The sequence below is a fragment of the Chinchilla lanigera genome, unplaced genomic scaffold (genome assembly GCF_000276665.1).
Source record: "Chinchilla lanigera isolate Chin_1 unplaced genomic scaffold, ChiLan1.0 scaffold00046, whole genome shotgun sequence".
NCBI lineage: Eukaryota > Metazoa > Chordata > Mammalia > Rodentia > Chinchillidae > Chinchilla > Chinchilla lanigera.
In genome coordinates, this window is record NW_004955447.1 from 11,382,777 (window position 1) to 11,401,673 (window position 18,897).

Below are 18,897 nucleotides of genomic sequence, written 5' to 3' on the forward strand. Positions count from 1 at the left end.
TAAATAAATAAATAAATAAATAAATAAATAAATAAATAAATTTAAGATTTGTTTAGTGTATATGAAACCCACATTTTAATATGGATATAATAGCATACATAGATTAGAATATAAGTAATATATTATCATAAAATATTTTCCATTAGAATTACCAAGTTTTTAATGTATGCTTGCTTTCTGATTTTATTTTATTACAGCTTATAAGCATATATCAAGTTCTTTCATTTTAAAAGTGTTAGAACTTCGCAGGTAAACAACTAGGCTGAAATTACATAGCAAATTATGCTGTTAAATAGAGAAAAGGGATTTAAAGAACAGATTGTCAAAGACATGTGGCTGAGTGTCCCTGAAGTTGTTTCTGAGTCTTCGGTCCTGTTCTACTGATTCACAATCTTATTTATTTATTTATTTATTTATTTATTTATTTATTTATTTATTCATTCCCAATGCCATACTTTTTATCATTGTACTTTTATAGTATAACATGGAGTCTGGACTTGTGATGCCTTCTGCCTTCACCTTGTTGCCTAGAATTTTTTTGCTATTCTGGGTCTCTTTTGACTCTACATCAATTTTAGGACTGTTGTCTCTGGTTCTGTGAAATATGCTATTGGTACTTTGATTGGGATTGCATTAAATGTGTATAACAGTTTTGAAAGTATAACTATTATAACTGTATTTGTTCTGCCTCTACAGGAGCAGGAGATCTTTCCATTTTCTGATATCTTCTCTGATCTTTTTCAGTGTAGTGTAGTTTTCATTATAAAGGTTTATCAGTTCCTTGGTTAGGTGGATTCCTAAGAACTTTCATTTTACTTGATGCTATTGTGAAAGTTATTGTTTCCCTAATTTCTCTCTCAATGAATTTATTATTGGTGTATGGGACTGCTGCTGATTTTTGAGTGTTGACTTTGTATCTTACTACACTACTAAATTTGGCTATTAATTCTAGGACTTTTGCTGAAGTTTTATGGTCTTCTGTGTAGTGGACCATATCAACTGCAAATAATGATAACTTCTTTTCCTATAAATATCCCTTTTATTCCGTTTTCTTGCCTGATGTTTCGGGCTAATGTTTTGAAGACGACATTGAACAGAAGTGGTAGTAGAGGACATCCTTGTCTTTTCCTGATTTGACAGGGAAAGCTTTCACATTTTCCCCATTTAACATTATGGTGACTGTGGGTTCCTCATGAGTGGCTGGTTCAGATTATGAGAAGGTCCTTCTGAACCTATTTTCTTCAGGTTATTATCCTGAAATGATGTCCGATTTTGTCAAATGCTGTGTCTACTGATATGATCATATGGTTTTTGTCTTTGTTTCTATTTTTCTTTAATTTTTAAAATTAATTTTGTTCATACACTCTGGGTATACTTAATAGTCACATTCGTCAAGGGGAATTTGCACCTGTACACATCTTTTTTCTTCGTTTTCTCTCATTCTCCTTCCCTTCTTTGAACCCCTCTTCCACTCCTTATTTACAAAAATTTTGCCTCCATTTTTCTCTATTCTCCTTTCTGTTTTCCCTTCACTCCTTCCCCTTACTGTGTGAATCTTTTTTATTCTATTTCCCAATATCTCATATATTTTGGTCCTTATTGATGCCTTCAGTTTCTCACACCAGAGAAACCATATGATATTTAATGTTGTGTGTCTAATTCATTTCACTTAAGATTATGGTCGCAATATGCAACCATTTACCTAGAATGTCTCAAGTTTATCCTTCTTTGTGGAAGAATGGTATTCCATTTTCCAAAAAAGAAACTACATAACTTTATCCAATTCATTGGTTCATGAGCATTTGGACTGTTTCCAAGGTTTGACTACTACAAAATGTGCTGCTGTTAACATAGATGTGCATATATCACTACAGTATGATTCTTTTAATTCTTTCAGGAAGATACCAAGAAAGAGAAAAGCAGGGTCAAAAGGAGTTGCTATTTTGAGTTTTTTGAGGAATCCCCATTCTAATTTCCACAATGGCTACAATAATCTACACTCCCACAAAAAGTAGAAAATGATTTCTTCTTCCTCACAGCCCTGCTACATTTGTTATTGGCTGTATTCTGGTTAACAGCCATTCTTGGGTGAAACGGAATCGCAGTGTTATTTTCATGAATGACCAGTGATGTTGAACATTTTTCATCTATTTATTTGCTCTTTACACTTCTCTATCTGAGAAGTTATTATTAGTTTCAGCTGCCCATTTTTGGATATGGGCCTTTAAATTTGGGAGCTCTGATTATTTTGAGTTCTTCACATATTCTAGATATTTGTCCTTTGTCTGAGAAACAGCTGGAAATACTTTTCCCGACACTGTGGGTTGTCTTTTCATTCTATTGGTGGATTTTCTTCCTGTGCAAACCTTAATGAGATTCAGTCATTGATTCTTTGTGATATTTTCTGTGTGGTAAGGTTTTTGTTCATAAAATATTTGGGTATATCTATGTCTCTAAGAGTTGTACCCAAATGGCCATGCTGTTTCTGTTTAAATATTTAGATGTTTGATCTATTTCAATTTTACTTCAGTGCATGATGAAAGATATGGATCTAGGTTTAATCTTTGGCATGTAGAGAGCCAGTCTTTCCTTCACTTATTAAAGAGGCTATCTTTTTTTTTCAGTGAAGGTGTTTGTCTCCTGTTTGAGAGATGAGGTAGCAGAGCTTGTCTGCATCTCCTAATCTGTTCTACGATCCTAGGGTCTTTTTTTTTTTAAAGTACCGTGCTGTTTTTATCACTGTAATTCTGTCATATAATTTCAAGTCAGAGATTGTGATGTCTCCTGCCTTGCTTTTTTTTTGCCTAGAATTTCTTTTCATATTCTAGGATTGTTCTCATTTCAAAAGAATTTTAGGATTATTTCTCTAATTCTGAGAGGTATGTTATTGGTATTTTGTTGGGATTATCTTAAATCAGTATAGCAATTTTGTCATTTTCACTATACTGGTTTTCCTACACAAGAACAAGAAATATCTTTCCAACTTCTGATATCCTCTTTGATCTCCTTTTTCAGAGTACATAGATTTCAATGTAAAGTTTTTAACATCCCTTTATGCATTTCATTGTGTTTGATACTATTATGAAATGTACAGTTTCCCTCATTTTTCCTAAACTGAGTTTGTTATTGGTATACAATAATACTATTGATTTTTGAGTGCTGACTTTGCATCCAGGTAAGCTCCTGAATTTTGTTATTAAATCTAGGAGACTTTTGGTAGTTTTTGGAGTCTACTACCTAGAGTATCACATCACCTGCACATATGGATAATTCAACTTCTACCCTTCCTTTGTTTTCCTTTTATTTCTTTGTCTTGTCTAATTGCTCTGGTTAACATTTTCAGAACTGTTTCAAATAGGAGTGGTGATAGTTGACCTCCTTGTATTTTTCCTGATTTTACAGTGAGAGCTTTCAGTGTTTGACCATATAGTATGATCTGGGCTGCTGGTTTGACTTAGATGGCTTTTATCATATTGAGATGAAGACTATCTATTCCAGTTTTCTGTAGACTTTTTATCATGACTTGATGTTGGACTTTCTCAAATTATTTTTCTACATCTATTGAGATGTTCATGTAGTTTTTGACCTTGGCTCTGTTAATATGGTCTATGGCCTTTATTGATTTGAATATGTTGAACCATCCCTTATACTGGGATGAATCCTACTTGGTTATGGTATATAATCAACTTGATGACCTGCTGCATTTTTCTTGCCAGTCTCCTTATTGAGGAATTTTGCATCTATGTTCATTAGAGAGATTGTCCTGTAGTTCTCTTTTTTGATCGGATTTTTCTCCAGCTTTGGTATCAGAATAATGCTTGTTTCCAGGGGTGAGTTTGTGAGTATTGCTTCCCTTTCAATTTCATTAAAGACTTTGAGGGATAGTGGCATTAGACCTTCTCTAATTTTTTTTTTTTTTTTGTAGAATTCAGCAGTGAATCCATCAAGATATGGGTTTTTCTTGGTAGAGTTTAAATTATCTTTAATTTCATTGACTGAAACTGGATTCTTCAGGAATTGTATGTCCCCTTGAATCAGATTTAGCAATTGACATGTCTCTGTCCATTTCTTCTGTTCTCATCTTATTAGAATACCAACTCTCAAGGTAGGTATTGATGGTCTTCTGAATTTCACCAAGATATACTGTGATTTTACTTTTTTCTTTATAATTGCATAGATTTGAGCCTTTACTTCTTTTGATCAGGTTATCAAAGAGCTTGTCTATTTTATTTAATCTCTCACACAAGCAACTTTTCAATTCATTACATTGTTTTCTCAATCTCAATTGCATCAGTTTTGCTTTGCTTTTTATACTTTCCTCCTTCATGTATATTTTGGGTTTAACTTGATCTTTGTCTTGTAACTTGTGGTCCAAAATTAAGTTTTTAAAATTTGAGCTGCTTCTCTTTTTCTGATATGGGATTTTGCCACTATAAGTTTCCCTTATAACACTGCTTTCATTGCATATTTTATGGTTTCTCACACCATAGACTTCCAGTTTCATTGTGTATGATATTATTGTGTAGGATACATTGCACTATGTTCTTATAATATGCATGGGATAATTTCAATAACTTTGCATTTACTTAAAGATGTTCTATGAGCTAATATGTGGTCTATTTTGGAGAAAGTCTCATGTGCAACTGAGAACATGTATTCCAATGTGGCATGTGGAATACTCTTTAGATAGCCCTTGAGAACATTTTTCAAAGGTTTGGGTCAGTTCTAAGATTCTTTCTTGATTTTTTTTTTTTGACTAGTTGATTTATTTGTGACAGTGGGTGTATTGATGTCCCGTATTACAATTAGAGCTTATTTGACTTTTCATGTCTCTTAATATTTATTTATATAGCTTGGCATGTTGGTATATGATGCGTATAGATTTATGATTATTATCTCCTCCACTTGGAGTGTTCCCTTGTGCATACCCTCTAATCCTCACTTGGAGGGACAAGTATATAGTGTAATTCTTCGTCTGTCTTACTCAATTTTGACTCGAAATCTACTTTGTCTAAATGTGGAATAGCTACTTTGGCATTTTTCTGGGTTCCTGTTTTATGGAGTATTTTTGTCCATTCTTTGACTTTCAGTCTATGAATTTCTGTTTGAGTTAAGTTTAATTCTTGTATGGAGCATATTGTTGGATACTGTTTCTTTATCCATTCTACCAGTCTGTTTCTTTTGACTGATGAATTGAGACAATTTCATTTTTGGTTATAACTCATATATATTGACATACCTTGTCATATTATTTTTCTGTTGTTGGTTCCCTTTGTTTCCCTTATGTTAAATTGCTTGCCTTGCCTGTTAGATTCATTCTGTTGTGTTTCATGAAATTTTAGTCTTCATTATCTCTTTTTAGAATACCCTTCAGAATATTCTGGAGGGGTTTGGTGAACATGAATTTCTTCAGGTGTTCTTTATCATAGAAGTATCTTATTTCTCCATCAGTTCTGAAAGTTAGTTTTACACAGTACATCAATCTGGGTTAGAGCTTGTTTTCTTTTATGACTTCAGATACTTCATTCCAAGCTCTTCTTGCCCTGGGGGTTCATGTTCAGAAGTCTGCTGTGGTTCTGATAGTTTCCTTTATAGTTAATTTGTTTCTTTTCTGTAACAGGTTTTAGTATTTTTACTTGTGTTCAATTTGTAAAATCTTGACTATTATATGCTCTAGTGTAGATTTTTTATCATGGTGAATTAGAGCCCTATATGCCTTATTTACTTTATGTCAAATTATTTTTCCATGCTTGGGAAGTTTCCAGCCATTAATTCTGTATAAATTTTTCATGTCTTTTGAATTTCCATTGATTACAATCTAATTTATTTTATTCTTCTAGAAACAGTTGGATTCATTTTCTGGGTTTCCTTACCTTTTTGAATAAGTATTTCTTTTTCATGATTGTTAACAGTAAACCTGTCTCATATTTTGTTCATATTGTTGGTTCTTTTTTGTTTGTTTGTTTGTTTGTTTGTTTTTCTCTGGTACCAAGAATCGAACTCACTACCTTGCGCTTGCCAGGCAGGCACTGTGCCGCTGAGCTAAATCCCCAGCCCCATATTGTTGGTTCTGCTGCACATACTTTCAATACAATTTTTCATCTCTTGGATATCTGTTTAAATATGTTTCACAGATTCCATTTATTTCTTATTTTGAGTATTCATGATTTTTGTCATTTTGCTAAACTGCTTGAATTTTTATCTGTGTATTGTAGATTAACAAGCCATGTCTTTCATTATGGTTATCATCACTTTAGTTATCTGAGAAGTTATTTCTGATTTGTTTGGTTTTTTTGAGCGCCTCATTCATCTGCTCTGTCACTTTTCCTGTTACCATTTCAAAGAGTTGAGGTGGGTGTGTTTTGATTTATTCCACCTCTGTGCTCCTAGGTTTGCTTTGGGTGAGCTGAAGGTGGGGGTTCCACCTTGCTTCCACGTCTTCTCATTTTCTGTTTTTTAAAATTTGTTTTCTGTTTTGAAGCTTGTAAATTGCTTCTGGAAGATAGTGTTATTACAAGTATGGAAAAGTCCTTAGGAAATGATTACTTTCACAGATGTCTCCTAGGTATAGCTGGCTTCTGGCTTTTGAGCATGTCACAAGATCCTACCTCTTCAATTTATTAGAAATGAGAGGTTGCTGTCTATTTGGCCTTACCTCTGGTTGTCTGGTACCAGACTACTGTATTGTTTATGACCCTTAGTCTCAGTCTTGACATACAAGGAAAAACAACTGATTAAAAGTACTATGTCACCTTGGCTAAAGTATCAGTAATAACAACAGTATCAAGCACAGCCTAAAAAATTACAAATTGTGGTAGCTGTCAATTTGCCATCTCTATGTACAAGATTTATAGCTATACACCAAAATCTAAAACAAGCCAGAAAATTATATACAGTAAACATCCCCTCAACTAAGTGATTTTTTTCACTCTGGGGAGAAAATTTAAAAGAGATGAGGGAAATAGAGGAATAGAAGAAGAGAAAGAGATTAGAAGCAAAGTTGAAGGAATAAAGCTTTTGGAGACTTGTGAAAAAGACAGGAGGGAAACAAAGAAAAAAGAAGCAATATACACACTCATGAAAAAACAAGAATATAGAATCAAAAAAATAATAATAATGAGAAATTTCTGTTTGATTTCAAGCCAGTAGTTATTTTCTGTCATCTAAATTTTTGGGGTAGTGTCTAATTTAGGGCATGTGTCTGCTGTTACTAGCCAGCAAAGGAGGCAGACAGAACCCAAATCTTCATTGCATGATTCCAGCAAGCCTGCAGTAGGAAGAGTTTGGCTGTGCCAGTTCCACTCAGAAGTTCATGCTGATCTTGGTCTCCGGCTGTGGCTCCCTTTATCAATGGAGATCTCCAGAGTCCCCCGCTGTCACTGTACTGCTGTATACTCGAGCCTCTTTTCTCACGCCACAAGCTTGGAGTTAGGTTGAATGCATACTTTACCAGTGAGCCCGGTGTCAGGGGAAAGGCCAAGTTTGCCACTTCCCTTTTCTGCGTTGAGGTTGATCAACTTGCTCTTCCTGTGCGCTGAAATGCTCCCTCCTGATCTTTTCTGGATCTCAGGGATCCTCCCTTCTTCTTTTCTTCCCCAAGTTACTAGAGTCCAGTGTCTGATTTCCCAGTCTCAGAGAGTCTGGTTTGCCTAGGCTCACTGCTCAACCTTCTTCCTGGAAGTAACTTTCTGTTTTTCAAAAAAAAAAAAAAAAAAAAACAACCACAAAATTGTGCTGAAAAGCAAAGATTCCATAATGATTTTTGTCCCCATGTATAAACCAAATACTAACTAATGGAAATCTTTGTTCACCTCTCTGTAGTATGTTTCCAACTATTCCATGCTTCTACTTACATGGTGATTAAATGTACTGTTTTACACGTGCTAAACCATCCCTGAATCCTGTTTAGTCCTGAATCCTAAAGCCTGTTTAATCATGGTGTGTAATCTTCACGACAATTTGCTGCTTTCTGTTTGGTAGTATCTTGTTGAAGATTTGTGCATCTATGTTAGTTAGAGAGATTTGCCTGTTGTTTCTTTTTGCCCCTTTGAATACTTCTCTACTTTTGGTATCAGGGAAATACTTTCTTCCAGGAATAACTTTGGGTGTATTACATCCCTTTTGATTTTATTACTTAAGGGTTTGAGAAGTAGGAACATTATGTGTTCTCTAAATTTCTTGTACAATTCAGAACTGAATATTTCTGGACAGGCATTTTTTTTCTTAGATTTTGAGTTACGTCTTCAATTTCATTGATTGATACTGGCTTACTCAGGATTTGTATGTCTTCTTGATTCAGCATTGGTAGTTCATATATCTATCTATATCTATATCTATGTCTATATCTATCTATCTATCTGTGTATCTATCTATCTATCTATATACACACACACAAATATTTCCATTTCTTCTGTGTTTCCCATTTTATGCGAGATTACAGTTTTTCCAAGTAAGTATTGATGATTTTCTGGATTTTGGCAGAATTCCTTGTAATTTTATGATGCAATTCCTGTTTATATGGATTTGGGTCATTTTATTCCTCGTTTTGGTAAGATTGGTTAAAGTTTTGTCTATTTTGTTAAATCTTTCAAGTAAAGAGCTATTCAATTTATTAGTTCTTTGTACATTTTTTAGCAGGGATTTTCCTTATCTCTGTTCTAATGTTTATAATATTTATAGTGTCTTTTCTCATAGTAACATTTCTATTTTCTCTAGGACATTGAGGTACAACAATGGTTATTTATCTTAGCTCACTCTGTTTTGCTGATATGGACATTCACAGCTATAAACTTCCTTCTTAGGACTATTTCATTGTGTCCCACACTTGGCATTGTCTTTTTGTTTTGTTTTGAGACAGGGTCTTACTATATACTTCAGATTGGCCTTGAACTCACTATGTAGCCCAGGCTGACCTTGAACTCATGGCAATCCTCTTGTTTCAATCTCTGGAGTGCTGGGAATACAGATATGTGCTACCATACCCAGCCTTGGCATTATCTTTAGATTCATGGAACCATCAAATTTTTTCCCTTAATTTCTTCTAAGGTCCATGGATTATTCAAGAGTACATTGCTTAATTTCTATGTATTCATAGAATTTCTGTGATTCCTTTCCTCAGTGATTTCTAGGTTCATTGCACTATGATCTAATAGTGTGCATGGGATAATTTAGATTCTTTTGCTTTTAATTTAGCATGTTTTTTGGACTAGTATGTGGTCAATTTTGTACTGCTGAGAAGAATGTGTATTCGGTTGTTGGCTTGAATATTCAGTAGATATCTGTTAAGTCTATTTGTTCAAAGCTTTCGTTCAACTCTAATATATATTTTTTGGTATTTTGTCCAGCTGATCCTTCTATTTGTGACAGTGGACCACTGAGGTGCCTCATTATAACTGCAATGATGTTTATCTGGTATTTCATATCTGTCAGTGTTTGTTTGATGAAGTTTGGCACACTGGTATTTAGTGCATATATGTTTATAATTATTATCTATTTCTGTTGAATGGTTGTCTTAACCAGCATGTAGTGACTTTCTTCATAGCTCTGGTCAATTATGGCTTGAAATTCACTTTGTTCAAAATTAGCATATTTATTCTTGTGTTTTTTTTTTCTGGTTCCTACTGCATGGAATATCGTATTCTATATTTTTATTTTTAATCTATGAATTTCTTTTGAATTAAATAATTTTAGCATATTGCACATCATTGGGTTTTGTTCTTTCTTTCACTTGGGCAACCTCTGTCTTTTGACTGGGATGTTTGTAATAAAAAGACTTTGGATAGGTCCCAGATACTGTGTTATTTGCACTTGTACAGAAAAATGAAAAGTGGAACAAAGAATCACTTTTCTCTCTTATATAATAAACTTGGTGAAATCAAGAAACAGAAAGATAAACACTCAGAAGTACTTTGCTAAATAGAAAGGAACTCATCGTAATAGTCTCTTCAATAAAACTACTTTGAAAATTAAGACAGTGAAAGGATAAACAGAAAATTAAGAGACAATTAAATTATAAGAATTAGAAGTTTAAAAATAAAACTTGGGTCAAAATACAGAAATAAGTATAATGTTTTACAGTACTTTTGTATTCAACATATTTTCCAATATTTTGTTTTTGGAGTTTCAAATCCTCAAAGTTTTCTATCTTTCCCATTGTTTCAAGATCAATCCGATATTCTTAATGTAAAATGAAATATACCAAATTGTCACATTTCAAGATTCCCTGTGATTTTCCTCCTTTTCCTTTATCTCTGATATCTTCAAACTCCGTCCCAAACACCTTTTCTTCCCTGCCACATACTGTTTTATCTCATGTACTGTCATCCTCCGCAGCACTCCCTGTGACATCTTTAAACCCATGGTCAGGTTAGGTGACCCTGTTATTGACTATTGACAATATTTATGTTAAACACAGCATCTTGTAGCGTGGATTTTACAATATTGTCAATAGTCAGTGTTAAACAAATTGAACCAAATGGTAAAACACAACTGTAAGACAGTATGGATTATCATGGCATTAATTGTCAACGAATGCTTGTCTGCTTTGGCAATAAATCTTATTCAGGTATTAATTCTCCATGCTAGAACTTTTCTTTTTTCCTTACTTTCGAGTTGCATGACACGCTAAGATATTTTTGACTCAATAAAAAGAATAGACAACCTCTCAATTTAAAACTAAACAAATGAAAATCAGCATCTGGAGATATAATCTACTTTTACCCACAGCCAGTGGTTTTTTTTTTTTTTTTTTTTTTGAGACAGTGTCTTTATTCCAGTTCTGAATTATCTTGAAATCTCTGTGTAGCCCAGACCAGTCTTGAACTCACTGCAATATTCCTGCCTCAGCCTCCTATATTTTAGGGTTACAGATGTGCACTACCACACCTGGCTATAATCATTAAATTAAAGAATAAACAATTAAGTCTAGAGCTTTCAGACCTTTTAAGTCTCATTAAGCATGCTGTTGAATAAGAAAATGAGAAAGGAAAATACTTAAGTACAAATGATTAGAAAGGTTTATTAAAATAATTCTCCTGAACAAGGTATATCTGTTAAAGCCATAAATTTCTATATTTATTTATGTAGAGTTATTGGAAGCAAAATCCTCTTTTTAAGTGCTAAAAACTTAGATATTTAAAGAACATTTTCACAGAATATTGTCTACACACAAAATATAATACCTAATGTAATTAGAAACACTGCCCACATCTTCCGAGTCATTTTATTAGATAAAATGTTAATCTATCAAACTACCTTGCTGCCTATTGGACACCCCACCACTTTATCATTTTTTAGTAGAATTAATTGAATTCATGATTATATATTCATGCCTAGCTTCTTCTTTAAGATGTGAATTCCATGAGGGCAGTATCTGCATGTGACTCTGATTCACCTTCATGCCATTGCTATGCAGCTGTTGTCTTTAAAGTTGTTCAAGAAAGATACATGGTGGAATTAATGAGAAAAGTAGGAATATATGTGCACAGAATAAGTGAAAAGTATGTTCATAATACCACAGTGGTATAAAGGGTTTTCCCAATGTCTTCACTTTTGATGTAGTGCATTTTCTTCTAGCAGAGATGGTTTTAGTACAAGAAACTTCAGCTTTGAAGATATTTTTTAGCTTCCATTTTTGGCATGAATTGCACCTCAAAGGAGTTATAAAAGCCATAACAAGCCTTACTAAATAAACTCTGTGTCTTACTTTTCACCTTTCTGAGACAAAACACCCAACACTCAAAGTTAAAGGAGAAAAGGTTTATTTCAGCCTAAAATTTTTAGCAGCTTCCGGCCATAACTGGCTGTGTTCAAAGCACAGTGCTATCACAGAGGAGAAACAGTTCATGGCAGGCAGAGGCAGCAAAGCAGTGAAGTAGCAGCAAGCAGCAAGTACCAATCAGCAGACCTGCCTTCTTTCTGTCCTTTTATATTCCATCCAGAAATCTAAAAATCTATTGATTGATATCGCCCACACCCAGGGTACGACCCCCCAATTCCAGCATCACACACCCTAGATACAGCCACCTTGGGAAAGCCCCCGCTGACCATGTGAGACTGTGGGAGACATCCTCATGCAAACCCTAACACTTTGCTTTTCTCTTTCCAGAGAAAAGTCTGGCAAAAATTATACTCTGATAAATATTTGGAAAATATTTGTATGAAACCTTCAGAGAGTTTAAATAAAAGCCTTTTTGGAAAATATGTTGATTCTGGATATAGATTATGTGAAGAATCATTTTCCTTATTTATGTAATATTACTTTACAATTATCAAGACTAAGACAGTGCACTGCATTTGATTTTTTTGTATTTTAATTATATAAACTAATTTACACTTCCCACTGTTTCATAATTATTTGGATTTCTCCAAATATATTACTTACACACTTTAAATAACATTAATTTTGATGAAGAAAGATTTTGCCTCAAAAATGTATTTTCCTGATATGGAATGAAAATATGTTTTGACATCAGAGTAATATGTAGTTTGATGACAAATAACTACAGTGAGTCCAAACATATTAGAGACAGACAGTTACAAGTTTGAGTCACTCTTTACTATAGGACAATCTAGATTAAGCTAAATATTTCCATCATTCTCTGAAGAAACAGATCATATAGGCCTCTGACTTGGCTTTGGCCAGAAAGATGCAGTTATTTGCAGCCAACAGTTCTGATTTAAAGTGGAAAACTAATTAATTAGGTAGGTGGGAGAAAATTTCTAAGGCTATTTTCTGAGCTTTGATTAATAGCATTAGGATCTTTGGTTAAAAGAAAATCTCTAGTAGAAATAGAGAGTTAAAATGAGGATAAAGAAATTGTTACCACTGCATTAATTACCTTTATATTATTTTCCCTCTGCAATATGCCTGAATGCCAAAATCCTATTACATTTATTTATTTATTAATAAATAATATATTTATTATTTACAGAGTCCTGTGCAACTAAAGTGTGGTTTCCCTTCTCTGATAACATAAGTTAAAAGCACCAACTTTCTTAACACAATACAGTATACTTAATTTTACTGCAATGTAAAGATGAAAATTACTGAAAAAAAAGTTTTGCCTTTCTGCAATGGGACAAATGGTAGACCCTATACTGGGATATCTAGATGTTTTTATTCTAATGATATAATATTTGGGTGTTGAAATAATAACCATAAAACTTCTAAATGCATAGACTTATTCTTGTTTCCAAGGCAGGTTCTTTCCTGATTGAAAACTTTAAACTCGCCCACATGTACTACTGCAAGCCCAGAAAAATTTGGACTGGCTGGAGACAAAGCAAAAGCTTTGAATAAAAGGAGCACTCATTAGCTGGTTGCCAGATGTGGTCTGGGAAAATGCTCTAGGAAAGAGACTTCTAAAGTGAGAAAGCGACCAAGCTCCTGCAACGAATACATGAAGTGGGGAAGTGTACTCAGTGACAGGAGGACTTCCTCAAGGAAATAAAGAGAAGACACTGAATATGAAAAACATTTTATAACACAGAATATTCACTCTTGAGAAACAACAAAAACATTTACATGCTCCATATTTCTCAGTTAAAATATGTATTGACTGTGTGAAAAAATAAATATTTCCAAAAGAAGATAAAGTTGACAGTTTCCTGCAACTTTAAATGTTACTTCATTTTATAGGGCTGAATTAAATGTAAACTTTATTAAATGCTCTTTACTAATATCTACAGCTCCATCCCCCCTCCCTTTTTCTTTCTGTCTTTATAAATTCAATTCATTATCACTTGTTAACAAGACACTGCCACCAGCACAGCTACACCCCTTGTAGAGGTTAAATTGCAGAAAGCTAAGCTAGTTAGAACCCTTGGTAAACTATGATAACTTTTAAAACAGCAACATTTCTTACTTTAACAGCAATAAGAATAAAATGTAAAACATGGAATGAGCGACATGTGTTAAATGGATGGCCTGAGTTGCTTATGACCCACTTGTACTTGTAAGAGGGAGACACATAGGATCAAATGGGAAAATCAAGGCAAGAGTAACAGGTGGGCTGTGGCCTGAAGCACACCTAGAATTCAGTTATTCCAAGTTAGCAAGTGTCCCGAAGAAGAAGAATAAATCATTTGTGACTTTGGCAAGGTTGTATGTGCAGATGAAAATGGGATAGAAAAGTAAAATATTTTATAAGCCTGGGTGTCACTGAATCCCTTATAAGACTGTTTATATTTCAGAAATAAAGTAGAGGTAATTGAACAATTTTCTACAGAGGAAAAAACCAGGTGCAGTCATCAACATACACATTTAATTCATCAAGCAATAGATTAAAACATTTTAACCACAGGACCTACCTGTTATAATACAGCTTTCATGGAGAAATGGGCATATAGCACTTCATGAGTGTTCAGCGAGAAAACACACGAAGCCAACAGAACCTGCATGAGAAATACAGAAAGACTCTTCGTACTCCCGCCAGCCGTTAGGCTCGCAAACCTAACGTTTCTCCTGAGTACTGACCCTAAATGATTTCTTGAACATTGTACAAATAATGTGACTATATATTGTGAAGACTTATAGTCTTCTACCTTAATATTATATGATTTTTTTTGTACTTTTGTGTTTTTTTTTTTTTTCTTTCTCAGCGTTATAAGATTACTCATACTACCTTGTATCATTTTGACTTGGCCATTCTTATTGGTGTTACAGCATTCTAATATTAAGTACACCACAGCTAACTCTTGCTGCTATTGATGGTAGTGGCTATGTTGAAAAAGTTATTTTTGCACATCCTTTTACAGTCATAAGTATACAGACTTGTATTGAAGCTTGTATGAGCTTGTATTGAAGTCTCTATCTAAATATTCTGATTTTCAAAAAAAGGAAAAATCATTCTTGATTTCACTGGCCACTCCATTTGGAGACATCAGAGAACACTCATTCTGTTAGATAAAGTATTGATTAAAATAAATAGCATGTGGCTGTTTAGTAAGATGAGTTGAATGCTATAAACAATGTTCCTCTGAGTCTGATGGGCACATTAAATTCATCAAAATGACATGCATGATTGTTTAGTAAAGTATGAAAACATACCTTTTAGTAAAGAAGCAAGATAAAAATTAACTGCATTAGATTTCTAACTAGATTCTTCTTCCAAAATATTAATATCTCAGAGAATTGCTGATTATTCTTCTTCTAACAAAAGAAATAGTTTATCTATTAAAGTCCTATATATGATATGTAATTTAATTACTGTTTGGAGTGGTTGGAGCTGGAAATTAGACATATATGTGAGGGCAAGACAGAGCCAGAGTGCCTAAAGCTGTCAAGCTACCTGAGTCTTGAGAAAAGCCTCCTGCTTGAGCAATTCAGTCATTAGTTACTAGGCAACCTTGTGTCTCTTGACACTAACTTAGCAAAAGTATAAATAAACACCCTTACTGTTGTTGTTCAGGTCCCCTTACCCATCAGGTACCGAGGTGACCTCCACCTGACCCAGCTTTTGTCTCTTGTCTATCTCTTCCTCATTCTCACCACTGTTCTTTCCTGAGGTACACTGAGAGACCAATGAGTCATTACAAACTGAATTATATATGATTATGTATATGATGCACAATTATACATATATGTGTGATACACGTGTGATATATAGATTATGTATGTAAATACATATATATATATATCTTTTCAACAAGCAGTCCTTTAATACCAAAATTTTTTATACTGTCACTTCACTAGGCATCAGTTTCTAGGTAATAAGAATTTGAAGGGGCATATGATTTCACCTCTGATCTGTAAAGAGCTTGCAAATCACCATTCTGCCTTTGTGAGAAAATGTCAGTACACCTGAAAATCAATACATACACTTGGCACAATCCCAAAATGGAAATTACAGAAAAATTTCCATGCTGAAATCAGGAGAGACAGATGGGTCTAGAGAGTCAGAGCCAAGACATGCCTACTCAAAACACAGGCTACAGAAGCCATGAACAGGAGGAGCACTTCCATGGGGATCGGCAACCACATCTGACTGGCGAGCGTGGACTAGCGTGGCTGTGTGAAGACTGCAGTATGTGTGAGTGTGACTGTGAGTGTACTTGTGTGGGAGGAATTTTCTCTGGCCTTTCTTTTCAAGAACCTCATGAAGCTGTCATAGAGAGAATCCAGGAATGACTCCATACTGCCTAGGTAAAATGGACGGGCAAATAAATCATTTTTAACCATGCCCAGATCTTCTCCATAAGAGAAGACTATTCTGCAAGAAAAAGGATTTTGGTGAAGTGCAATTCTGAAGCTTTATCCAAGATACAAGATACAAATCGTTCTCTACTCTTCATTTCCGCTGTCGGTGAAATTGCAAAAGTGAAACCGAAACCAGACCATCATCAACAGGGATCAGAATTTCACAGTAGGAAATTGCGGACAGAGAACAAAATGTGCTAGCGGGTACTAGAGAAGGTACAGAAATAGAGAAAGCCCAGTCCCATGAGGAGGAATCATTAAAAGTCCAAAACTTAATCAGGAAGTAATATGACATCCTCCCTCCTCAAGAACCTGCTGTTTTGGTTACTTTTCTCCTTGCTGGGACAAAATACTTGACGCCCAAAATTAAGGAAGGAAAGGTTTATTTCTATTACAGTGTGTGGAGGTTTCAGCCCATACTTGGCTGGCTACAAGGCAGAGTGGCACATGGCAGAGGGCAACAGTTCATGGCGGCAGAACACAGCAAAAGCAACAAGCACTAAAAGGGAGGAATGGGCCCAAGCAGCCTCTTCCTCTCCCTTACATATGCAAACTATCCACCCAGGGCGGGTGTAACTCTCACACCCATTATCAATCAGTCAATCAAAGCTAAAAGCCTGCCCCCTGACCTGATGAGGCTTTGAGGGGACACACAGACACAAACCATAACACCTACCCACTAAAAACATCCCTCCGTTTTGTTCAGGTGTTATTGTGGAGGAGCAGCACATCCTCCGACTAAAGAGCAACGCATCTGGGAATATTCAGCCAGAAGAAAGGAAAGCAAAGGAAATGTGCATCAAATATTGGAAATCTCTGCCAACTACGTACACAGTCTAATGAAGTCTCTGCTCTAGGTAAATTAACATATACTTTTATATTCTTTAATGTGAAGACATATCTGAACTGATAATATTCAGATATTCAACTTTAATGACAACAGGGCCAGGGATATAGCTCAGTGGCACAGTACCTGCCTGGCAAAGGAGAGGACCTGAGTTTGATTCCTGGTATTAAAAAAAAACAGGGGCTGGGGATTTAGCTCAGCGGCAAAAGCACCTGCCTGGCAAGCGCAAGGTCGTGAGTTCGGTTCCTGGTACCAGAGAAAAACCAAAAAAATAAAAAAAAACAAATAATGACAACAAATCACAGGACTGAGAAGCTCAGAGAACATTAAAAGGGATAAACACTAAAAAGCATAAGGAAGCATAATACACACAAACTACAGAAAATCAAAGAAAAAAATGTTAAAGGAAGCCAAAGTGGAGACAGTGATACAAAATTTGCACATAGTTGAACAAGACTAAGAATCAGCTGACTTTTCACATAGCAGATGAAAGTAAGGTGTGCATGAAGAAATATGCTTAAACTATTGGTGAGAAACAATTCCCAATCAAGTTTCATGAAAACTATCTTTCCAAAAGTGAAGGAGAAATGCAGGATGGATAAAAGCAGAGGGTATGAACTCAAGCTAGACTCTTCTCCTAGAAATGGTTCCACTTATTCAAGAAAACAGAAATGATGTAGATGAGAAGCTCTCTACTCCTTCAATCTGGGCAGCACATAGTGACTTCCCGATCAAGAAAATTATGCAGAAAATGAAAAGACAGCAGTTTTATACTGGAGAAACCTGACATCCTGTGCTACAGACTGGGATGAAATTACCATTTAAATCATGTGATATGTATGCACTTTTGCCAGGTTATCATGAGCATGCTACATTAGCTGTTCTGTACCATCTTCTGAACTCAACCTAGCCATTCAAAATATGTTAAACAATAATTGAGGGATGAATATTTTATAAAATAACCATATGTACATCAAAGTTATTAAGGTGCATAACACAAAAAAATTAGAAATCATTATAGTCTAGAGTTACCTATGTAAGCATGATGAAAAAGAGATGATAACTGAATGAAATGTAGTATTTTGGGAGGAATCTTAGAACACAAAGCAATTAGCATATATAAACTGATGGTACAAAATGGATGTGGTATAATTAGATTCTGCCTTTTCTTTGTAATTTACCTAAATTACCTAATTCTAAAGCTATTCTAAAAATGTTTCTTAAAACAAAGCAAAACTGCACAAAGCAGAAACATCTCCAATGGCTTTAAAAGTATTTGGTTGTACGTTTATTCTATCATTTTAGATTCATAGCAGCGTTATACTTCTGACTCTAGATCAGAAATAAAGATATTCTATTTGAAAATCTTTCATGAGGAGTTCTTTACTCTATTAAACACAATCTGATGTCTCTGTGTATGTAGACAAAGACCTGAAAAATCAAGCAATATTGGGATTTCTATGTTATATAAAATAATGGGAAATAATTATTGGACACAGAGACTTCGCTATTTAGAAATGCCATAAAATAGTTAATAGGCTTGTAATTTTGCTTTTAAAGTTCTTAGTGAAGTTGACAGTAATATTTTTAAAATCAAATTGCAAAAATGTAATGTTCATCTTTTTGATGAACTCTAACTTGTTTTGATTTATCTGAGGTAGTTTTAACTTGGAGATTCTTATGATATTATTCAACACCAGTACCTTATGCAGAGATGAGTAGACAAAGAATCTTGTCTATGTGCATCTGGAGTGCTTTGTAGTAAATAAGATAGTGGTTAATTCGATTAGAAAACATGTCTTTGGGGCTGGGGATTTAGCTCAGTGGCACAGCGCCTGCTTGGCAAGCGCAA